This window comes from Pleurodeles waltl, chromosome 1_2 (assembly GCF_031143425.1).
Source record: "Pleurodeles waltl isolate 20211129_DDA chromosome 1_2, aPleWal1.hap1.20221129, whole genome shotgun sequence".
Classification (NCBI taxonomy): domain Eukaryota; kingdom Metazoa; phylum Chordata; class Amphibia; order Caudata; family Salamandridae; genus Pleurodeles; species Pleurodeles waltl.
Genome location: NC_090437.1, coordinates 717,781,559 through 717,807,379, shown reverse-complemented (window position 1 = coordinate 717,807,379; position 25,821 = coordinate 717,781,559).

Genomic DNA, 25,821 nt, shown 5'->3' with positions numbered 1-25,821 from the left:
AGGTAGCTTGCCACGAGCAGTCAGGCTTATCTTAGAAGCAATGTGTTCAGTATTTGTATCCACATACATGGTGAAAACACTACAAATGGACACCACACCAGTTTAGAAAAATAGCCAATATTTGTCTAAGTAAAACACAGGCACAGATATGAATTTTTGAAGATGAAATCCCAATAACGCGCTTAGATACCACAATAACTCCAACTGGTGCTATCACAAAGTTGTGACGAAGTTGTTCCCAGCAGCCCGACGCCACTTGCGTGTGAGTGCGGTGCCGGTCATGGAGTCACAGGGACCCCAGGTACAGTACCTTAGAAATGAGGCAGACTCAAAGATGTGGCACAGAGTCAGGGAGGTGAGGCGTTGCTGGAGGCAGTGCAGCATCTGTTCCTTATTGCTACGCAGGGGAGTTAAGGCGTCAGTTCCGTATGGAGGCAGCAGAGGTGAGACGGCTTCAGCAATGAGGCGTTGGTTCCTTACGTTCTGGCGGGGTCAACGAATCCAGTGGTACAAAATACAATGAGGCTTCACGGTATTGCAGTCACACCACTGGACCACAGGTGGAGTCGGGTGTCACGGACATCGGTGACATGGCACTCGAGACTTACAATGTTGCAGGACTTCAGAGGCACTTGCGGCAGCATCAGTCGTCGTACTTCAGCAGGGACCACAGCCTCAGGTGCAAGCAGCAGTGCAGAGTCAGTCAGCGGAGCCGGTTCTGGAGTCGTCCTGAGTCAGTGTGCCTGGTTCTTCTTGTTTTGCACCACACTTCACTCCCAAGGGCTCAGGTACTGGAGTGGGCACCTCTTGGTAAGTCAGGGGCCCCAGCAAGAGAACCCAGGCTGGTCCTTGACCTACCTCAACACTGTCACATTTCCCAGCACCTGCGCACACTACACTGGCTCTCCATAGAGAAAAGAATCACCAACGCACACAAACGCCTCCACGACACCGGACCAGCCTACCTGAACAGGCGACTCAATTTCCACGAACCCCACAGGACCCTATGCTCAGCCCAGCACTCTCTCGCCAAAGTACCCTGCATCAGAAAAACAAGAACAGGGGGACACTCAGGGGCATATTTATACTCCGTTTGCGCCGAATTTGCATCGTTTTTTTCGATGCAAATTCGACGCAAAACTAACTCCATATTTATACTTTGGCGTCGGATTTATACTCCCGGGCAAAAATGACGCCCGGGAGTGGGCGGGACTAAAAAACCTGCATTTGCGCCGGATTTTAGCGCCTGGGTCAGGGCAGGCGTTAAGGGACCTGTGGGCTCAGAATGAGCCAAGAGGTGCCCTCCCAAGCCCCCAGGGACACCCCCTGCCACCCTTGCCCACCCCAGGAGGACACCCAAGGATGGAGGGACCCACCCCAGGGAAGAGAAGGTAAGTTGTGGTAAGTATTTTTTATTTTTTTTTGGCATAGGGGGGCCTGATTTGTGCCCCCCTACATGCCACTATGCCCAATGACCATGCCCAGGGGACAGAAGTCCCCTGGGCATGGCCATTGGGCAAGGGGGCATGACTCCTGTCTTTGCTAAGACAGGAGTCATGTTAATGGCGTCTGGGCGCCCCAAAAAAATGGCGCAAATCGGGTTAAGACGTTTTTTTTGCCTCAGCCTGACTTGCCCCATTTTTGGATGCCCAAACGCCATTTTTCCCTACGCCGGCACTGCCTGGTGTACGTGTTTTTTTTTCACGCACACCAGGCAGCGCCGGTCGGCGAACGCCGGCTAACGCCATTCAATAAATACGGCGCCCGCATGGCGCTTCAGAATGGCGTTAGCCGGCGCTAATTTTTTTGGCGCTAAACTGCGTTAGCGCAGTTTTGCGTCAAAAAGTATAAATATGGTCCTCATTCTCCTACCTCGCCACCACAGCCTGAAACGCCCTACCACCCCACCTCAGACAGACTACACCCCTCCTCAACTGCACAAAAAAAAGAGCTGAGGACATGGCTATTCAAAGACATGGCTATTTGAAGAACCACCACACTGATGGACGCTCCAAGCCTCCCCCTCAGCGCCTTGAGACACTCACGAGTGAGTAGTTGCGCTTAAAAAACACTGATTGATTGATTGATAAGGGCTGTCAGATGAAGTCTTTAATGTCCCTGAGATTTCTTAACAGGAGGAAAGCTCAGTCAAAGCCCTGACTTCACAAACAGGATACACAGCAAAGTCCAGTCTTTGTCCTCTCCAAAGCAGAAGCAGCCACTGCGGTCAACCCAACAAAGCACACACAACAAAGGGTTAGTACTCCTTCTCACAGCTCTTCAGTTCTTCTCCTTGGCAGAGTCTCCTCCTAATCCATAAGTGTTTAAAATTCTGGGGTTTGGGGTTCAATACTTTACTCATTTCTGCCTTTGAAGTAGGCAAACCTAAAAAAAAGTATTTGTAGTGCACAAGACTCTGCTTTTTTTTGCTCTGGTCTCAGACACACTCTAGGGGGTTGGAGACTGCATAGTGTAAGAACAGGCACAGCCCTATTCAGGTGCAGGTGACAGCTCCTCTCACCACTCTAGGCCAGGAAGACCAATCAGGATAAGTAGGGCACACCTCAGCTCCTTTTGTGTGACTGTCTAGAGGGAATCCACAACCAGCTCAACTGTCCTGACTCAGATGTGCATTCCACAGCCAGAAACGCAGAGGCACAGACTGGTTAAGCAAGAAAATGCCCACTATCTAAAAGTAAACCAACGCAAATGATGGACGGAATGCAGAACCAATCAAACATTCACCCCCCAGTCACAGATCTGGGTTTAATCCATAAATTCTGGACTGTTACTATGGGGAACTGGGTCACAACTGATTTGTATATGGCTAGGTCCAAACTGGGGTGGAGTGGTGAGCAGAAAAAAGATGAATTAAACCCAGATCTTTGAGACTGGGGGGGATGTTTGCATTGTTCAGCATTCTGTCCATCATCTGTTCTTTTTCACATTTGTTGCTCTAAGTGGGAAGGGTATGCCCAGACATGGGTCCTGTGCTCACTGCAGCACTGGTTTCAAGCTAGCCTGGCTGATGAAGGTTGATACTCTGAAACTGGTCCTAGGAGGCTTGTTTCCGATCCAGGGAGGACCTGGCTTGGCGGTTCAGGCTGGACTGTTCCCATGGGGAACACATTCAAGGCTGATTTGCATATAGCTAGGTCCAAACAGGGGTGTGGGGTGGTGTGCAAAAAAAAAAAATGGATTAAACTCAGATCTTTGTTACTGGGGGTGATGTTTGCATTGTTCAGCATTCCATCCATCATCTGTTCTTTTTTGCATTTGATGCCCTAAGTGGGAAGGGTATGCCCAGACGTGGGTCCTGTGCTCACTGCTCCACTGGAATAAAGCTAGCCTGGATGATGAAGGGTGATACCATGAAACTGGTCCTATGAAGCTTGCTTCTGGTCCAGGGAGGACCTGGTTTGGTAGTTAGGGCTGGGCTGTTCCCAAGGGAAACAGGGTCAAGATTGATTTGCATATGGCTGGGTCCAAACTGGGGTGGCTTGGTGAGAAAAAAAAACTGTGGATTCAACCCAGATCTTTGTGACTGGGGGTGAATGTTTGCATTGTTCAGCATTCTGTCCATCATCCGTTCTTTTCTGCACTTTCTAAAAGTGGCATTTTCAATTTGAAAACCAACTTCCCTAAAAGTTATAATTTCAGATTTTGAGTTCAGAGACCCCAAACTCCACATCTGTATCTGTTCTCAACTGGAAATTACACGTAAAAGATTTTTCAAGGCAATCCCCATGTTAACTTATGGGAGAGATAGGCCTTGCAAAAGTGAAAATCAAATTTGGCAGTATTTCATTATCAGGACATGTAAAACACATTGGTATTTGTCCTACATTTTAAATACACTGCATCCTGCCCATGGGGCTAACTTGAGTCTACCCTAGGGGTGCTAGGTCGATATGGCAGTTTACAACTGCACACACAGACACTGCAGTGACAGGTCTGAGCCACGTTTACCGAGTAACTCGTCCTTGGCACAATCAGTGCTCCAGACCCATTTGTAGCATTTGATTTACAGGCCCTGGGCACACATGGTGAACTATACTAGGGAATTATTAGTAAATCAAATATGTCAGTCATGGATAACCAATCATAATTACAATTTACACATGGAGCACTTGCACTTTAGTACTGATCAGCAGTAGTAAAGTGCCCAGAGTACCAAAATCAGCAAAAAAGGAAATCCAGCACACAGTCAAAAAAAGAGGAGGCAGAGGCAAAAAAGACAGGGGGAAACCATGCCAAGGATGCCAGGTCTAACAAATGGTGTAGAGCGAAGTGGCATAGATTGAAATAGCATATTGTGAAGAGGCATAGAGTGGAGTGGAGTGGTGTAGAGTGAAGTGGTGTGGAGAGGAGTAGGATACAGTAGATTACTCTGGAGTGCCGTACAGTAGAGTGGCATAGAGTTGAGCGGCATACACTGGAGTGACATAGAGTGAAATAGCCTTGACTGGAGTGGTGTACTGTGGAGTGTCATACAGTAGGGTAGCGTACAGTGGAATTGCGTAGAGTGGATTGGCATCTAGTAGGGTTGAGTCGAGTGGCATAGAGTGGATGGAGTTGAGTGGTGCAGAGTAGAGTGGAGTAGAGTAGAGTGGGATAAATTAGCACAGAATGGAGTGGCCTAGAGTTGAGTAATGTGGAGTGTAGAGGCATTGAATGGAGCAGACTGGCATAGAGTAGCATGGCATTCAGCAGAGTGACTTGCAGTACAGTGGTTTTCAGTGGAGTAGCATAGAGTCAAATAGCGTAGAGTGGAATAGACTGTAATAGCAGGGAGTGGAGTGGCGTACAGAGGTGTGGTATACAGTTAAGTGGCTTTCAATCTTGAAGCAAATAGCCTAGAGTGCAAAAGTGTAGCGTGGAGTGGCATACAGTGGAGTGGCAAAAAGTGTAGCTGCGTAGCATAGAGTGGCGTAGAGTGGAGTGGTTAAAGAGTGGAATTGTGAGTGGTATAGAGTGAAGTACAGTAGCATGGAGTAACATAGAGTGGAGTTACTTAGACTAGACTGGCTTAGGACAGAGTGGCATGGGTTGGAGTGGCATAGAGTGGAATGCATACAATGTTGTGGCATACAGCAGAGTGGTGTGGAGGGGTGTGCCATAAAGTGAAATAGCATCGCAAAGAGAGGTGTACTGTGGAATGGCATAGAGAAGTGTGGCATAGAGAGGAGTAGCAATCAGTGGATTGGTCTACAGTCAAGTACAGTGAAGTAGAGTGGAGTGGAGGGATGCACACTGGAGTGGCATGGACTAGAATATAGTCAGGTGCAGTGACGTACTATGAAGTGGCATACAGTGGAGTAGCATAAAGTGGAGTGGCGTATATTTAAATTGCGTAGAGTGGATTGTTGAAAAGTGGTGTTAAGTGGAATAGCTTAGAGCAGAGTGGAGTGGTGTAGAGTGGAGTGTGGTAGAGTGGAGTGGCACAGAGTGGGGAGTTATTGAGTGGTGTAGAATGGAGTGGCATGGAGTGAAGTGGAATAGATGTGAGTGGTGTAGAGAGGAGCAGCGTAGTGTGGAACAGTGTACAGAGTTGTGGCATAGAGTGGAGTGCTGTAGAATGGAGTGGGGTAGAGTGGAATAACATAGTGTAGCATGGAGATGCAGACAGTGGAATGGTATAGTGTGGAGTGGCATAGAGTGGAGTGGCATATAGTAGAATAGCATTGAGTGGAGTGGCATACAGAGAAGTGGTGTAGAGTGGAGTGGCATACAGTGGAGTGGCGTATAACAGAGTGCATTGAGTGAAATAACATACAGTGGATTGGCATATAGTGGGGTTAAATCAAGGGGCATAGAATGGAATACTGTAGAATGGAGTGGCACAGAGTAGAGTGACATAGAGTGAGAGTTGTGTAGAGTCAAATACCACAGAACAATGTAATGTAGAGTGTAGTGGTGTTGAGTGGAATGTGTGTGGTGTATTATAGTATAGCTTAAAGAGGCATAATATTAAAGTGGCTGAAGGGAAGTAGATGAACGTTGGCAGGGGCATAGATTATAGGGGGTGAAGGGTACTTTTTGGTATTAACTCTAAATTGGTAAAGTAGTGTAAACGTTATGAGTGACAAACCACTGGGACGTGTACCACTTTAGGTTTGCATTATACCGCAATACATTCCGATCATTAGGCAGTATGTCATTGACTAATGACTGCGTTTACAAAAGTAAATGTCAGCCATGTAATTCTCACCACATTTTGTTTTGGGTTAGGGCCCTCGATATAGGTAAGTAGTAGGTTTAATTGTTGTTCTCTACCTAGTTCCACTTACATGAGTGGTAATAAGTCGGGACGTTTATTTATATGTTTGTATATATATTTTATTAACAGGTTTACAAAGTAGCTAGTACCCACTGAGTACCACAGTAGGTACAGGAAAAATTAAAAAATGAATATTTATGAAATATAGTCCAGTACAGTGCTATTTTAGCTTTTAAAATATTTAGCTGATCTTGTTTTGTTGGCCCTAGGGCTCTGTGCACTTTACCACTGCTGGCCAATGCTAAAGTATATGTGCTCACTCTCCAAAACAATTAGCTTACACCTAATTGGTACATTTAATTTACTTGTAAGTCCCTAGTAACGTGGTACTATCTGAACCAGGACCTGTAAATTATGCTACTACTGGGTCTGCAGCATTTATTTTGCTACCCACTTAAGTAGCCTGTCAAGCTTGTCTCAGGCCTGCTACTGCAGCCTCTGTGTACAGTTTTAAACTGCTGTTTCGACCTGGCAAAACAAACCTTTTGCTTAGCCAAAACATTTCTTTCTAATACATGGCAATCATACCTTAGGAAGGTCCTACACAGCACAAAGGGCAGGGTTGTGTGCATTTAAAATGTTGGATGTGTGTTTTTAAGTTTTACATGTCTTGGTAATCAAAAATTGTTAAGTTAATTTTTCACTACTGCAAGGTCTACCTCGATTATGGTGTCTAAGGATTTGCAATTTAAAACCATCTTTAATGGTAAAGTAAGGTTTTAAATCATAATTCAGAAAATGCCACTTTTAGAAAGTTGTCATTTTCTTGTCCCAAACATGGGTGCCTTCAGCCGATATCCTGTGTCACATGACTTAGGGCCTGATTTAGACATTGGTGGAGAGGTTACTCCGCCACAACGGTAACCGATATAGCATCCGCTGAAATCTCAATCCCATTATACCCCATGGGATTTAGATTTCATCAGATGACACTCCACTCCGCCAGTAACTAAATCATGCCCTAAGTGTAGCTGGCAGTTTTTCTTTGTGTATTTCTCCCAAACAGTGAGACAAAAGGGTAATAGTTGTTGTCAGAATGGGCCATCTCTGTCGGAGTGAGGAGGAGGAGCTGTTCCTTACCACACTTGTACACCACAAAGACTCTACCTCAGCATACTCACAAGGGGTTTTACACAAGTCTTTTTTTGGCCGCAGACAAGCTTGGGCCAAGGCAGGGAGGGACAAGCTTCAGTTTATATTGAACCAATTGGACTAACTACACCTACTGTGCTCACCTCCTTACATGTCAAGACTGACACATTCTCCAGTGATGGGCTTTAACCTCCAAATCATTCATATTTGTCTGATTCAGTGGAACTAAACAAGTCCATCACACCTATAATGTGTTAAGCTGTCATATAAAAGCTCAGGTCTTTAAAGATTGTTTGTGATAACATGGCTTTCCTACATGATAACAGTATTTGTAACAGCATTCACTAAGCCTGGAAGTGTGATAGTCAGACAACTTGCGAGCTAGGGCCCATACTTATACTCTGTGTGCACTAGATTTGCGTCATTTTTTTTGACGCAAAATTGGTGCAAACTTAACTCCATGTTTATACTTTGGCGCTAGACCCGTCTAGCACCAAATTTATGGAGTTTGAGTAATTTTTTGTACGTGAAAACCTACCTTGCGCTAATGACAAGCACATATGGCTATGTTTGACAATGTACAAGTTCTTAGTCCTTAGCCTTAGTCATGCCCCCTCCCCTTAAATAACCAATGAGGTACTAGGGGTGGGCTCCACAGGGCCTATAACTCAGGAATGCAGCTCTGGCCACCGTTTTAGGTTTTTGTTTTTACGATCCCACATCAAAGGATCACAGCAAAAAAAAAAAAATGTGTATCTTGGCTCTTGGGGGTCCCTCTGGGTCTCCCACCCATGGGGCCTAGGGGGCAATGTACCCTACCTTGCCCCCTTACATTACTTATTTTTAACTTTAGGACAGGGGACTAAGTCCCTGAGACCTGCATTGTCTTCTAGCAACATTTTTCTTATTTTACTGGCATTCAGTCAGAGCCCTCACTCCGGCAGAGGTCTGACTCCCATAGGAGTGAATTGGCCAATGGGAAAAAAGCTTTCTCGGCCAATCAGAATGCACCATTTTAAAATGGACACTACTGCAGGAGTCACTCGAGCCCCTCGTGGACCCAACCGTCCAGATTTACAAATTTTATGCTTAGTTTCTAAAAAACTACTCAACAGATTTACATCAAAATCACAAAAAGCACAATCTGCTGACCAAGATATAGCTTCTTGCCAAAGTTGATGCAAATCCATTTAGCAGTTTTTGCTGTAGCCCTTCGTAAAAGAAGTATTCCGATGGTGCATGGGAGTTTTGCATTGTGGGACCCCCTTTTTTCTCATACCCCGTTTGATGGATCACCGCACAACTTACAGTGCACAAACTAGTCAAAAAGTAGCATCTGTTTGAAAAGTTTAGTGGAGATTTGTCAAACAGGGCCAAAGTTATTAGCAACACAAAAAATACTTTTCCTATGGAACAGTTGACCTAACTATGGGGGTCATTACAACCCTGGCGGACGGTGTAAAAGGTGCGGTAATACCGCAAACAGGCCGACGGACAAAAAAAGGGAATTATGACCCTGGTGGAAACCGCCAACAAAGACAGCCACTTTAACACACCGCCCGCCACGGCGGTACAAACAAGCAGCGCGGCGGTTACCGCCAACAGACAGGCGGAAGACAATGTACCGCCCACACCATTACAACCCGCCAATCCGCCACCTTTTCCGGGGCGGATTCACCGTGGATAAAAACACGGCGGAAACTGCTTTAGCTATGGTAAAACGCTCACCTTCTACACATCCCATGAGGAACGACGACTCCATGGACCCGGAACTCCAAATACTACCTGCCCTTGTCTTTCTGCTCCTTCACGACCAACAGCGATGTAGGCACAGAAGATACCGGTGAGTACTGCATCTACGACACGGGGGAGGGTGGAGGCAAAAGTTAGGGGGACACCCACCAAACACCCCCACCCTTGCATAGTACAACATACACACCAATGCTGGCAAAAATATCACATTAACAACCCACAATCCCCCCGGAAGAATGCAAAGACAATGCAAATTTCGGTCAAACATTGTAATGTGCCAATATACATGTCATACAAAAATATACAGATATATATCTCAAAATGACTCATAATTATATATACAATACAAGAAGTAGTGCAGATATGTACACAACAATGTCCGTGCACAAACAGTCCAAAAATGCATGGGCGAGGCCCACAAAAGATACCTGACCAAAATCGGAGAAAACACTGCCGGGGCATCAGATAGAAACACTACAGGCACCTCAGGGGGAAGGGAAGGGGGGGGCACCTCAGCCGGATGACTGCAAAGCCAGATCCACGACGGGGCTCCATGCCCATTGATGTATCCTGGGGAGTGCAAAGCCACAGTCTCTCAAGTCTCTACAGTGGGTGGGTTGCCCACTGTGCCATCCTGGGGAGTGCAAACCCACAGTCTCTCAAGTTGATGCTGGTCCCTACTGGTACTGGTGGGGTGACTGGTGCCCAGACTGGATGAGTCTCCCCGTGAAAGGTAGTGTCCTGTCACTGTCCCAGCTGCACATGGGATAAGGATGCCTGATGTGGCGGGCCATTCATTCCTACACGGTGCATTGCCCTGTTCAGCGGTGCTTTGCCATGGTGGTTCAGGACTGTTCAGCGGTGCTTTGCCATGGCGGTCTTTGCCCTGTTCAGCGGTGCTTTGCCATGGCGGTCTTTGCCCTGTTCAGCAGTGCTTTGCCATGGGGGTTCAGGACTGTTCAGCGGTGCTTTGCCATGGCCGTCTTTGCCCTGTTCAGCGGTGCTTTGCCATGGCGGTCTTTGCCCTGTTCAGCGGTGCTTTGACATGGCGGTCTTTGCCCTGTTCAGCGGTGCTTTGCCATGGTGGCTCAGGACTGTTCAGCGGTGCTTTGCCATGGCGGTCTTTGCCTTGTTCAGCGCTGCTTTGACATGGCGGTCTTTGCCCTGTTCAGCGGTGCTTTGACATGGAGGTCTTTGCCCTGTTCAGCGGTGCTTTGACATGGCGGTCTTTGCCCTGTTCAGCGGTGCTTTGACATGGCGGTCTTTGCCCTGTTCAGCGGTGCTTTGCCATGATGGTTCAGGACTGTTCAGCGGTGCTTTGCCATGGCGGTCTTTGCCCTGTTCAGAGGTGCTTTGACATGGCGGTTCTGATACTGACATTGGTGTGTGGCATGACGATTTCCACACTGGACATTGGTGTGTGGCATGACGATTCCACACTGGACATTGGTGTGTGGCATGACGATTTCCAAACTGGACATTGGTGTGTGGCATGACGATCTCCACACTGGACATTGGTGTGTGGCATGACGTTCCATCATTGGCCAGCGGGGCTGTGGCATCCTGGCCCCTCCTGGGCTGTGACTCCGGCGGTGGTCTCTGGACCAGTGACGATACTTGGGCCCTCCTGGCCTGTGACTCTGGCGGTGGTCTCTGGACCAGTGACGATACTTGGGCCCTCCTGGGCTGTGACTCTGACGGTGGTCTCTGGAACAGTGACGATACTTGGGCCCTCCTGGGCTGTGACTCTGGCGGTGGTCTCTGGACCAGTGACGATACTTGGGCCCTCCTGGGCTGTGACTCTGGCGGTGGTCTCTGGACCAGTGACGATACTTGGGCCCTCCTGGGCTGTGACTCTGGACCAGTGACGATACTTGGGCCCTCCTGGGCTGTGACTCTGGCGGTGGTCTCTGGACCAGTGACGATACTTGGGCCCTCTTGGGCTGTGACTCTGGCGGTGGTCTCTGGACCAGTGACAATACTTGGGCCCTCCTGGGCTGTGACTCTGGCGGTGCTCTCTGGACCAGTGACGATACTTGGGCCCTCCTGGGCTGTGTCTCTGGCGGTGGTCTCTGGACCAGTGACGATACTTGGGCCCTCCAGGGCTGTGACTCTGGCAGTGGTCTCCTGACCAGTAACGATACTTGGGCCCTCCTGGGCTGTGACTCTGGCGGTGGTCTCCTGACCAGTAACGATACTTGGGCCCTCCTGGGCTGTGACTCTGGCGGTGGTCTCTGGACCAGTGACGATACTTGGGCCCTCCTGGGCTGTGACTCTGGCGGTGGTCTCTGGACCAGTGACAATACTTGGGCCCTCCTGGGCTGTGACTCTGGCGGTGGTCTCCTGACCAGTAACGATACTTGGGCCCTCCTGGGCTGTGACTCTGGCGGTGGTCTCCTGACCAGTAACGATACTTGGGCCCTCCTGGGCTGTGACTCTGGCGGTGGTCTCTGGACCAGTGACGAAGGTGCTGGCGGTTGTGTCTGGACCGCCGGAAATGATGGCGCACCTCTCCGCCGTGACACTCAACAGGCTGGGGAGACTTCCTCTGGACCTTCCCCACCTTTGTTGGAGTTACAGCTGACTCACCAATCGCCTTCAATCCCATTTCACTTGTTGACCCACCAGGAGTCTTGACACGGTCCCGTCGTCCACTCTCCAATTTCGGAGCCTTTACAGGGGGTGGGCTGCCAGTGCCTTGGCTCTGGGTCCTACTGCCTGCCCTGGTGGACCGTGCACTCCAAAAACCTGGAACACGCACCACTGGTACTGGAGGCTTTTTGGCTGAGGCGCTACGACGGGACTGATGAATTGGTGGGTGGTGGCAAAAAGGTCAATTTGACATTGGGATAGTTTCTGACGGACACTGGGATGGGTAGCTGGAGGGGGTCTGGGAGTGGAGGAAGAGGAGGTGGTTGTAGGAGGTGTCACTTTAGGTGTTTTGGGTGCAGGTGCAGGTATTGGAGGCTGTCGTGAGGTGGATGGATGTTGGGTGAGTGATTGCCGGCGTTTGGGTACTTTGGGAGGGGGCGTCACTGACACACTGGGAGAGGACACAGGGGACGTGTAAATGGCAGTGGAGGTGGTGAGTGCAGGTGAGCGGCGTGTGGTGCTGGGTGTCCTGGTGCGAGTCCTAGTGCCTGTAGATGTGGTGCATGCAGGTGTGTGTGTAGACAAGACTGGGAGGGAGGAGGGAGAAGAGGAGGAGGGGGACACAGTGGAGACAGTGGATGTTGCTGTATCTGTATGGGTGTGATGCTTGTGTGAGTGCCTGTGGTGTGTGTGGTGCCTATGTTTGCTTGAGCTACTTGGGTGTGTTGACTTGTGTGCATGCTGGTCTGTAGGTGTGCTTGGGATGGGCTGGGGTACAGGGATTGGGTCTGGGTGGAGGAAGTTGGAGGGGGGATGCTGGACACAGGGACAATGGCTGCCATCAGTGCTGAGGCCAGAGATTGCAGGGTTCGCTGAAGGGCAGCCTGACCAGAATGAATGCCCTCCAGGAATGCATTACCGTGTTGCAACTCTCGTTCTACACCCTGGATGGCATTCACAATGGTAGACTGCCCAACAGTGAGTGACCTGAGGAGGTCAATGGCCTCCTCACTGAGGGCAGCAGGGGTGACTGGGGCAGGGCCTGAGGTGCCAGGGGCGAAGGTGATGCCCACCCTCCTGGGTGATCGGGCACGGGGCGAACGCTGAGGGCCTGCTGGGAGGGCGGTTCTGGTAGGGGGGGTGGCAGCTGTACCTGTAGAAGTGGGGCACACAGATGGTGCCGCCACCACAGGGGAGCTCCCATTGGCGGACGAGTCCGTGTCGCTGGTTGGTGACCCGGTGGCCGACGTGAAGCTCCCCTCGCCCTCCGTCCCACTGGTGCATTCAGAGTCTGTGGTGTGGCCCTCCATGGTCATGTGGGATGCAGCTCCCTCGTGCTCCGGTGCCACTGTACCGCCTGATGATGCTGATGTACAAAAGGACAGGGAGAGCAGGAAAAGGGAGGGAGACAGAAGAAAGAGAGTTTTAGTGCATGGCATACCGCTACCGTTGGCGGGCAAGACAGACGCAGCAGCCCCATGCATAACGCCGTGCTCCTGCCCTCTGCACATGCAAATTCTGGGATATGGCCTACATGGCAATGGTGGAAATCTGCGCACATGGATTCCACAGGGGCAACTATACCTCAACTTGCCACTCTTCTGAGGTGGGGTAGAGTGCCACATAGCCTACATTACGGAGGGGCCTTGCCTACCGAAATCGCCCTGGCCTAGGGACACCCACAGCCCACCTCCCCCACCCAGACACCTCCACTGCACGCAAAGTCAGCAGAATGAGGTTGTGCTCACCCCCTTGTGTCTGCTGTGATGTCCTTAAGTGCCCATCCAACTCCGGGTAGGCCACCGCCAGGATCCGGAACATCGGGGGGTCATGGTGCGACGGGCACCCCTCCCACGTTGGGAGGCCATCCCCAGCTGAGCCTCCGCCGTCTTCTTGCTGCAGCAGCGAATGTCCTCCCATCTCTTCCGGCAGTGGGTGCCCCGTCTCTGGTGGGCCCCCAGGGTCCGGACCTCCTTGGCGATGGCACGCCAAATGTCCCTCTTCTGGTGGGCGCTGACCTACATGACATGCACAAGGGAAGAGGAACAGTCATTACCAATTGCACCATCAATGTGTGTGGCCCCCTCCATACTCTGACCATGTGGCCCATTTATTCCCATGCTTTAGTGTAGTATGACCTCTGCCCCCTTCCCTCTTCCACCCAGCCCTGCCCACCCAGGCCTAGCCCCTACAACGTGCTCCCTGTGTACTAACTTGTTGGTCTGGAGGACCGTAGAGTAGCATGTACTGGGGGAGGACCCCATCCACAAGTTTCTCCAACTCCTGTGCAGTGAAGGCAGGGGCCCTTTCCCCAGACGCAGCAGCCATCGTCACTTCCAGACAGAGGTCACAGCAGCACTAGCAGTGTAGGTCCTCTCCTGTCGAAGGTCAGGTATCTAGTGATTGAACAGATAGAAAATGGCGGTGACGTCTGCAGCGGTGACGTCCGCGGCGGGGCGCATCATCACCGCCGGCGCACCTGTTCATTGGCTCCTGGGACCCATAGGGTCCAATGTTAACCAATGCAGCATTGCGCCGCACTCTACGACCGCCTACCGCGACGGTGTGCAACGCCAGCGCTGTTACCCCACAATCACATTGTCCCAGTTTAGAGGTCAGGCAGCCACCATTTCAGGGGCCCACATGGATTCATTTTCAACTGCGTCACACATACTGAGGCCTACACTAAACACACATACAGGAAGGGTTTATTGTCTGGTGTAGTCTTGTGTGTGACTGTGGGTACATACCTGGAGGAATAGTGACTGGTTCTTCGCTGTTGTCCTTCGTAGGCACGTCAGCTGGGACATATGAGAAGATGGCGGAATCCTCCGGTGTACCGACCGCTGGTGGACCTGTTGACAATGGAAGAGAGACATTTAATCGTCACCTACAGGTTTGACCGTGCCACAATCCAGGAACTATGTACCCAGTTGGAGCCAGACCTGATGTCACCAATCCGCCATCTGACTGGATTCCCCCCTGACGTGCAGGTGCTGCCAGTGCTCCATTTCCTTGCAAGTGGCTCTTTTCAGACAACAGTGGCCATGGCATCAGGGATGACCCAGCCTATGTTTTCCAACGTGTTGTCCAGAGTGTTGGCTGCCCTGCTGAAACACGTAAGTAGATACATCATTTTCCCTGAGGTGGAGGATTTGCCTACAGTGAAAGGTGACTTCTATGCCCTTGGACATATCCCCAATGTCATGGGTGCCATTGATGGGACCCATGTAGCTCTGGTCCCCCCCCCGCAGGAGTGAACAGGTGTACAGGAACAGGAAGAGTTATCATTCCATGAATGTACAGATGGTATGTTTGGCAGACCAGTACATCTCACAGGTAATTGCTATGTTCCCTGGCTCTGTGCATGATGCCAACATCCTGCGGAATAGTAGCATCCCTGATATGATGGGTCAACTCCAGAGGCACCGTGTATGGCTATTTGGAGACTCTGGTTACCCCAACCTGTCATGGCTATTGACCCCAGTGAGGAATCCCAGGACCAGGGCAGAGGAACGGTACAATGAGGCCCATAGGCGGACTAGGAGGGTTATCGAGCGCACATTCGGCCTCCTTAAGGCCAGGTTCAGGTGCCTACATATGACAGGTGGGTCCCTATTCTACTCACCGAAGAAGGTGTGCGACATCATCATCGCCTGCTCCATGCTCCATAATTTGGCATTGCGACGTCAGGTGCCTTTTCTGCAAGACGATGGTCCAGATGGCGGTGTTTTGGCAGCTGTGGAGCCTGTGGAGCCTGTGGACAGTGAAGAGGAGGAAGCTGAGGAAGAAGAAAACGACAACAGGGAGTCAGTCATACAGCAATATTTCCTGTGACACACAGGTGAGAACATTTTCATTTTTACCATTACATTAACTTTCACACATCTACCTCAATCCTGTACCTACATTTCACTCACTATTTATTAACTGAGTTGTCCCCTTCCATTTCAGTTTCACAAATGTGGTAACCCACGTGTCAACTGTTTGCATCTTTGAAGGGCTTGTGATGTGTGACATAAGTATGTTAGCCTTCCAATGGGTAACCCATTATGAAACTGTAATTGATAATACAGAATTACAAATCATATACTGACTCCAGTTTTTTTTTGGTGTTTCAAGGGTGTTTATTTAAGTGCTAAAAAATGAAGGGGGGTTGTAAAATGGTGATGGGTGATGGTGGAGGAATATCCATGGAAGAGTCCAGTCTATTAGTCTCACAGGTACATTGCACATCTGGCCATTGGAAGTGGAGCTGGGGCAGTTCCGATTTGGACAGGGTAACAAAGTGGGACAGTGGGGGGACAATCAGGGTGGTCTTATTTCCTGGCGGGGGTCTTGCCATCTTGCTCTGTCCTGTTCCTCGATCTCAGGGCCCGCTTGGTGGTGGTTGTCCGTCTGCAGGGGATGGGGTGCTGGTGTGTTGGTCCTGTGGCGGGGCGTCCTGTCCACTAGCGCCGGCGGAGGTGGTGGGCATTTCATCGTCCTGGCTAGTGTCAGAGGCCCCTTGGAGTGCTACGGTGTCCCTCAAGGTCTTTTGAATGTCCGTCAGCACCCCTACGATGGTGCCCAGGGCGGAGCCGATGGTCCTGAGCTCCTCCCTGAACCCAAAATATTGTTCCTCCTGCAGACGCAGGGTCTCCTGCAACTTGTCCAGGACCGTCACCATCGTCTCCTGGGAGAGGTGGTATGCTCCCATGATGGAGGAGAGGGCCTCGTGGAGAGTTGGTTCCCTTGGCCTGTCCTCCCTCTGTCGCCCAGCAGCCCTCCCAGTTCCCCTGTGTTCCTGTGCCTCCGTCACATGGACCGTGTGCCCACTACCACTGCCCCCAGGTCCCTGTTGTTGTTGGGGTGGTGGGTTACCCTGGGTGCCCTGTAGTGGTGGACACACTGCTGATTGACCTGTCCTGGGTAGGGAGGTTTGGGCCCGCTGGGTGGGTGCTGTGCTGGTGTTACCAGAGGGTGTAAGCTCGGTGTTGGGCTGGGGCTGGGCAAGGGGAACCGACTGTCCTGAGGCCCACGATGGTCCGGGCTGGTCATCAAGATCCGGTAGGACAGAGCTGCTGTCGTCACTGTGGGCCTCTTCTCGGGGTGGATTGGTGTTGTCTGGACCCTCTGGTGTGGTGACGTTACTTCGGGTTCCTGCGGGGGTATAAGTACATGATTATTGCATGTGTGTGTTTCATGGTGTGCAATGAGTGGGTGTGCGTGAACCCCAGTGCAGGCATTCCTGTGTGGGGGCTTGTGTGCTGATGGTTGGGGGGTGTTCTGGGTATGTGCAGTGGGCATGCTTTAGTGATGGGTGTCCATGCTTAGTTGTGTCATGCAGGTCTTGGGGTTGGGATGGGTGGTTGGTGTCATGGGTACATTGGTGAGGATTTGGGGTGATAGGGGAGGGTGTGAGGGTGGGGGTGTGTGATAGCATGCAGGTAGCGTGGGGGATATAATGGTTAAGATTTGACTTACCAGTGTCCGTTCCTCCAACGACTCCTCCGAGGCCCTCAGGATGCAAGATGGTCAAGACTTGCTCCTCTCATGTTGTTAGTTGAGGGGGAGGAGGTGGGGGTTCTCCGCCAGTCCGCTGTACCGCGATGTGGTGCCTGGATACCGTGGAACGCACCTTCCCCCGTAGGTCGTTCCACCTCTTCCTGATGTCCTCCCTATTTCTTGGGTGCTGTCCCACTGCGTTCACCCTGTCCACTATTCTTTGCCATAGCTCCATCTTCCTGGCTATGGATGTGTGCTGCACCTGTGAGCCAAATAGCTGTGGCTCTACCCGGATGATTTCCTCCACCATGACCCTGAGCTCCTCCTCTGAGAAGTGGGGTTGTCTCTGGCGTGCCATGGGGTAGTGTAGGTGATGTGTGGGGTGGTGTATGTGTTGATGAGTGTAGTGGTATGTGATGTTTTGTGCTTGGATGTTGTGTGGGTGATGGTGTTGCGTGCCTCTGTGTGATGGGGTTGTCTATTCTGTGCTGTCTCTCTGGCCTTCTCTCAGACTTTTTGGTTGTAGGGGTTTGTGGGTGATGTGGGTGTGTGTTTTATATTGTGTTGGGTATGTGGGAGTGTTGTTTGTATGTGTATCAGGTGTGTGTATTTTGAATTGTCCAATGTGGCGGTGTTTTGTAGATGTGTGTGTATTTTGAGCGCGGCGGTGTGTACCGCCAATGGAATACCACGGTTGAAAGACCGCCGCGTGGATTCGTGGGTCGTAATGGCATGGGCGTGTTTCTGTTGGCGTGGAGGTGGAGGATTTGTTTCCGCATGTTTATCGCTGACCTTTGGTGTGGCGGTATGTAGGAGGCTGGACTGGCTTGTAGTGAGTACCTAGGGGTACTTGCACCTTGCACCAGGCCCAGTTATCCCTTATTAGTGTATAGGGTGTCTAGCAGCATAGGCTGATAGATAATGGTAGCTTAGCAGAGCAGCTTAGGCTGAACTAGGAGACGAGTGAAGCTCCTACAGTACCACTAGTGTCATATGCACAATATCATAAGAAAACACAATACACAGATATACTAAAAATAAAGGTACTTTATTTTTATGACAATATGCCAAAAGTATCTCAGTGAGTACCCTCAGTATGAGGATAGCAAATATACACAAGATATATGTACACAATACCAAAATATGCAGTAATAGTATTAGAAAACAGTGCAAACAATGTATAGTTACAATAGGATGCAATGGGGACACATAGGGATAGGGGCAACACAAACCATATACTCCAAAAGTGGAATGCGAACCACGAATGGACCCCAAACCTATGTGACCTTGTAGAGGGTCGCTGGGAGTATTAGAAAATAGTAAGGGTTAGAAAAATAGCCCACCCCAAGACCCTGAAAAGTGAGTGCAAAGTGCACTAAAGTTCCCCAAAGGACATAGAAGTCGTGATAGGGGAATTCTGCAGGAAAGACACAAATCAGCAATGCAACAATGATGGATTTCCAGTCGAGGGTACCTGTGGAACAAGGGGACCAAGTCCAAAAGTCACAAGCAAGTCGGAGATGGGCAGATGCCCAGGAAATGCCAGCTGTGGGTGCAAAGAAGCTGCTACTAGACAGTAGAAGCTGGAGATTCTGCAGGAACGACAGGGGCTAGGAACTTCTCCTTTGGAGGACGGATCCCCCACGCCGTGGAGAGTCGTGCAGAAGTGTTTTCCTGAAGAAGGACAGCCAACAAGCCTTGCTAGCTGCAAATTGTGCGGTTAGGGTTTTTGGATGCTGCTGTGGCCCAGGAGGAACTAGGATGTCGCCAATTGCGTCTGGGGACAGAGGAGGCGTCAAGCAAGACAAGGAGCCCTCTCAGCAGCAGGCAGCACCCGCAGAAGTGCCAGAAACAGGCACTACGAGGATGCGTGAAACAGTGCTCACCCGAAGTCGCACAAAGGAGTCCCACGTCACCGGAGGACAACTTATGAGGTCGTGCAATGCAGGTTAGAGTGCCGTAGACCCAGGCTGGACTGTGCACAAAGTATTTCCGCCGGAAGTGCACGGAGGCCGGAGTAGCTGCAAAAGTCGCGGTTCCCAGCAAGGCAGTCTTTCGTGGGGAGGCAAGGACTTACCTCCAACAAACTTGGACTGAAGAGTCACTGGACTGTGGGAGTCACTTGGACAGAGTTGCTGGATTCAAGGGACCTCGCTCGTCGTGCTGAGAGGAGACTCAAGGTACCGGTGATGCAGTTCTTTGGTGCCTGCGGTTGCAGGGGGACGATTCCGTCGACCCACCGGAGATTTCTTCGGAGCTTCCAGTGCAGAGAGGAGGCAGACTACCCCCACAGCATGCACCACCAGGAAAGCAGTCCATAAGGCGGCAGGATCAGCGTTACAGAGTTGCAGTAGTCGTCTTTGCTACGATGTTGCAGTTTTGCAGGCTTCCAGCGCGGTCAGCAGTCGATTCCTTGGCAGAACGTGAAGATTGAGATGCAGAGGAACTCGGATGAGCTCTTGCATTCGTTATCTAAGGAATCCCAAGAGACAGAGACCCTAAATAGCCAGAAAAGAGGGTTTGGCTACCTAGGAGAGAGGATAGGCTAGCAACACCTGAAGGAGCCTATCAGAAGGAGTCTCTGACGTCACCTGATGGCACTGGCCACTCAGAGCAGTCCAGTGTGCCAGCAGCACCTCAGTTTCCAAGATGGCAGAGGTCTGGAGCACACTGGAGGAGCTCTGGGCACCTCCCAGGGGAGGTACAGGTCAGGGGAGTGGTCACTCCCCTTCCCTTTGTCCAGTTTCGCGCCAGAGCAGGGCTAAGGGGTCCCTGAACTGGTGTAGACTGGCTTATGCAGAAATGGGCACCATGTGTGCCCAGGAAAGCATTTCCAGAGGCTGGGGGAGGCTACTCCTCCCCTGCCTTAACACCATTTTCCAAAGGGAGAGGGTGTAACACCCTCTCTCAGAGGAAGTCCTTTGTTCTGCCATCCTGGGCCAGGCCTGGCTGGACCCCAGGAGGGCAGAAGCCTGTCTGAGGGGTTGGCAGCAGCAGCTGCAGTGGAACCCCGGGAAAGGCAGTTTGGCAGTACCAGGGTCTGTGCTACAGACCACTGGGATCATGGGATTGTGCCAACTATGCCAGGATGGTATAGAGGGGGCAATTCCATGATCATAGACATGTTGCATGGCCATATTCGGAGTTACCATTGTGAAGCTACATATAGGTAGTGACCTATATGTAGAGCACGCGTGTAATGGTGTTCCCGCACTCACAAAGTCCGGGGAATTGGCCCTGAACAATGTGGGGGCACCTTGGCTAGTGTCAGGGTGCCCACACACTAAGTAACTTAGCACCCAACCTTTACCAGGTAAAGGTTAGACATTTAGGTGACTTATAAGTTACTTAAGTGCAGTGTAAAATGGCTGTGAAATAACGTGGATGTTATTTCAATCAGGCTGCAGTGGCAGGCCTGTGTAAGAATTGTCAGAGCTCCCTATGGGTGGCAAAAGAAATGCTGCAGCCCATAGGGATCTCCTGGAACCCCAATACCCTGGGTACCTCAGTACCATATACTAGGGAATTATAAGGGTGTTCCAGTAAGCCAATGTAAGTTGGTAAAATTGGTCACTAGCCTGTTAGTGACAATTTGAAAGAAATGAGAGAGCATAACCACTGAGGTTCTGATTAGCAGAGCCTCAGTGAGACAGTTAGTCATAACACAGGTAACACATTCAGGCACACTTATGAGCACTGGGGCCCTGACTAGCAGGGTCCCAGTGACACATACAACTAAAACAACATGTATACAGTGAAAAATGGGGGTAACATGCCAGGCAAGATGGTACTTTCCTACACGGTATTGTGTGGGTGTCTGAATTTCGGCGGATTCCGTGATGTGTTTCATAATAGCTGTGGCGGTCTACCGCCGCCGCCGCGGTGTATTGTCGGTCTTCTGCACGGCGGTAAGCGCCTTATACCGCCAATGTTGTAATGACCCCCTATAACTAGCTAGTGGTGACCGCCACTGGGTAATACACACATACATACATAGATCAACTGTTGGTGCCAGTAAATAAAATTAATCCAACACTACCAGTTATTTCTATCAAGAATAACCAGTTTGTAATGGAATGGAGCCAGCAAACCTGCCCCATAAAGTAGAAAATTAATAATGGTTGGGGTAATCAAAAGAGAAGCCCTTTCAATTGTGAGAGAAATTATTAATATCACATACAATGCACATACAATGCACTTGGCACATTGCACTGTAAGGGAAGTAGAATCATTCTCCAACAATGAATAATTGATGCGATATAAATTGCAGTTGGTAGATTATTCTCCACAAACAATGCCTTTACAAACAAGTAATGTAATGTCTGTAGACCTTTCAAATCTGGGAGCAGGGAGAGGGTGATAAACATTAGGAAATATGATGATGAAAAGTTTGCCTGAAGAGCACACGAATTACCGAGTTAACCATAGGAAACATTATGGCACTGGGATCAATCCTGAAGAACAATACATAGAGCCAGCAGTCTAGTTGTGTTTAAGAAAAGTGGTGAAAGAACTTTTGCACAAGCACATTAAAAGACATTTTACACAACAGTCCAGGTAAAGCCAGAGAAGCCGAAATGCGTTTGCCATGAATTTTTGCACATGATTTATACTAAATAATAAAGAAATCCTGTAGAGCACACTGTGTGGTGCGACCTGCTTTAATTACCAGAATACACTGGGAACAGAAAAGAATTGTAAAAAAATTCAATAAAAATAAATCAATATGGAATTGCTAAGTGAATGAATGAGGCTAGGCCTAACTGAAGCTGCTTTTTGTAGTCATAAATTTACTTTAAACTCTGCATGACCTATGCTGCTTGACATGCAAAAACTGTTAACACTTACACAATCTTTGGAGTGATTGTTTTATTACCAACCTTTGCATGGCTTAGCCATGTTACTGATTTCTTCTATTTTAACAATGGAAGCAGTCTCTTGTAATCACTTTTGCCATACTGACTTGCTTTGGAATGCTCTGAATTGCACAATTTATATACTAAGTTGAATCCCTAGTGAATCGGCTTAGGAAAGACAGGGCAGTGTAGCCAATACTTTCTAAATTCAAGTTGATCTCGGCTTGAGAAACTTTAAACCCAACAAGAATGAGCTACGTTCATGACAAATTGCTAAAAATTATATTGAATCAAATGTTATATAAAAGGTGCCTGAGGAAAAGAATTAGAGGGATCAGCAGAGCAGGACAAGGAAGGATGAGATTTAAACTCAGGGGGACAGACATAGAGAGATAGAGAGAGAAAGATGGATAGACTGTTACTGTATAATGTGATAGTTGAAGCTTACTGAGCTGAAAGTTGTGAGAATTGAGTTAGAGACAGGATAAAGAATTACTTTCTGAAATTTGCAATAACATTTTCTCAGACTTCTTTAGTCTGACTAGACTAATTCTTACAAGCTGCTACTCTGTTCTTCACGAGAACAGAGAATTCTTGTCAAATATACTAAGACAAATAGAGTAGGGCTAGATTCAGGACACACTTCTGTAGGAAAGTACCATCTTGCCTGGCATGTTACACCCATATTTCACTGTATATATGTTGTTTTAGTTGTATGTGTCACTGGGACCCTGCCAGCCAGGGCCCCAGTGCTCATAAGTGTGCCCTGTATGTGTTACCTGTGTTATGACTAACTGTCTCACTGAGGCTCTGCTATCCAGAACCTCAGTGGTTATGCTCTCTAATTTCTTTCCAAATTGTCACTAACAGGCTAGTGACCAATTTCACCAATTTACATTGGCATACTGGAACACCCTTATAATTCCCTAGTATATGGTACTGAGGTACCCAGGGTATTGGGGTTCCAGGAGATCCCTATGGGCTGCAGCATTTCTTTTGCCACCCATAGGGAGCTCTGACAATTCTTACACAGGCCTGCCATTGCAGCCTGAGTGAAATAACGTCCACGTTATTTCACAGCCATTTACCACTGCACTTAAGTAACTTATAAGTCACCTATATGTCTAACCTTTACCTGGTAAAGGTTGGGTGCTAAGTTACTTAGGCCCTAATTCTAACCTTGGCGGACGGCGGAGGCCGTCCGCCAAGGTACCGCCGTCAGAACACCGCACCGCGGTCGAAAGACCGCTGCGGTGATTCTGACATTTGCCCTGGGCTGGCGGGCGGCCGCCAAAAGGCCGCCCGCCAGCCCAGGGCAAATCAACCTTCCCACTAGGATGCCGGCTCAGAATTGAGCCGGCGGAGTGGGAAGGTGCGACGGGTGCAGTTGCACCCGTCGCGTATTTCAGTGTCTGCTAGGCAGACACTGAAATACTTTGTGGGGCCCTCTTACGGGGGCCCCGCGGCACCCCCTACCGCCATCCTGTGGAACAGGATGGCGGTAGGGGGTGTCAGAATCCCCCATGGCGGCGCAGCAAGCTGCGCCGCCATGGGGGATTCTAAGGGCAGCAGTAAACCGGTGGGAGACCGCCGGTTTACCCTTTCTGGCCACGGCTGAACTGCCGCGGTCAGAATGCCCTGCGGGGCACCGCCGGCCTGTCGGCGGTGCTCCCGCCGACCCTGGCCCCGGCGGTCTTGTACCGCCGGGGTCAGAATCACCCCCTTAGTGTGTGGGCACCCTGGCACTAGCCAAGGTGCTCCCACATTGTTCAGGGCAAATTCCCCAGACTTTGTGAGTGCGGGGACACCATTACACGCGTGCACTATACATATGTCACGACATATGTATAGCGGCACAATGGTAACTCCGAACATGGCCATGTAACATGTCTAAGATCATGGAATTGTCACCCCAATGCCATTCTGGCATTGGGGAGACAACTCCATGATCCCCCGAGTCTAAAGCACAGTCCTGGGTACTGCCAAAACGACCTTTTCCGGGGTTTCACTGCAGCTGCTGCCAACCCCTCAGACAGGTTTCTGCCCTCCTGGGGTCCAGCCAGGCTTGGCCCAGGAAGGCAGAACAAAGGACTTCCTCAGAGAGAGGGTGTTACACCCTCTCCGTTTGGAAAAAGGTGTTAGGGCTGGGGAGGAGTAGCCTCCCCCAGCCTCTGGAAATGCTTTCATGGGCACAGATGGTGCCCATTTCTGCATAAGCCAGTCTACTCCAGTTCAGGGATCCCCCAGCCCTGCTCTGGCGCAAAACTGGACAAAGGAAAGGGGAGTGACCACTCCCCTGAACTGCACCTCCCCTGGGAGGTGCCCAGAGCTCCTCCAGTGTGCTCCAGACCTCTGCCATCTTGGAAACAGAGGTGCTGCTGGAACACTGGACTGCTCTGAGTGGCCAGTGCCAGCAGGTGACGTCAGAGACTCCTTCTGATAGGCTCCTCCAGGTGTTGCTAGCCTATCCTCTCTCCTAAGTAGCCAAACCTCCTTTTCTGGCTATTTAGGGTCTCTGCTTTGAGGAATTCTTTAGATAACTAATGCAAGAGCTCATCAGTGTTCCTCTGCATCTCTCTCTTCACCTTCTGCCAAGGAATCGACCGCTGACTGCTCTGGAAGCCTGCAAAACTGCAACAAAGTAGCAAAGACGACTACTGCGACATTGTAACGCTGATCCGGCCGCCTTCTCGACTGTTTTCCTGGTGGTGCATGCTGTGGGGGTAGTCTGCCTCCTCTCTGCACTAGAAGCTCTGAAGAAATCTCCCTTGGGTCGGCGGAATCTTCCCCCTGCAACTGCAGGTACCAAAAGACTGCATCACCGGTCCTCTGGGTCTCCTCTCAGCACGACGAGCGAGGTTCCTTGAACTCAGCAACTATGTCCAAGTGACTCCCACAGTCCAGTGACTCTTCAGTCCAAGTTTGGTGGAGGTAAGTTCTTGCCTCCCCACGCTAGACTGCATTGCTGGGTACCGCGTGATTTGCAGCTGCTCCGGCTCTTTGCACTCTTCCAGGATTTCCTTTGTGCACAGCCAAGCCTGGGTCCCGGCACTCTAACCTGCAGTGCACGACCTCCTGAGTTGTCCTCCGGCGTCGTGGGACCTTCCTTTGTGACTTCGGGTGACCTCCGGTTCACTCCACTTCGTAGTGTCTGTTCCGGCCCTTCTGCGGGTGCTGCTTGCTTCTGAGTGGGCTATTTGTCTTGCTGGACGCCCCCACTGTCTCCTCACGCAATTGGCGACATCCTGGTCCCTCCTGGGCCACAGCAGCATCCAAAAACCCTAACCGCAACCCTTGCAGCTAGCAAGGCTTGTTTGCGGTCTTTCTGCACGGAAACACCTCTGCAAGCTTCTACACTACGTGGGACATCCATCCTCCAAAGGAGAAGTTTCTAGCCCTTGTCGTTCTTGCAGAATCCACAGCTTCTACCATCCGGTGGCAGCTTCTTTGCACCCACAGCTGGCATTTCCTGGGCATCTGCCCACTCCCGACTTGATCGTGACTCTTGGACTTGGTCCCCTTGTTCCACAGGTACTCTTGTCAGGAAATCCATTGTTGTTGCATTGCTGGTGTTGGTCTTCCTTGCAGAATTCCCCTATCATGACTTCTGTGCTCTTTGGGGAACTTAGGTGCACTTTGCACCCACTTTTCAGGGTCTTGGGGTGGGCTATTTTTCTAACCCTCACTGTTTTCTTACAGTCCCAGCGACCCTCTACAAGGTCACATAGGTTTGGGGTCCATTCGTGGTTCGCATTCCACTTC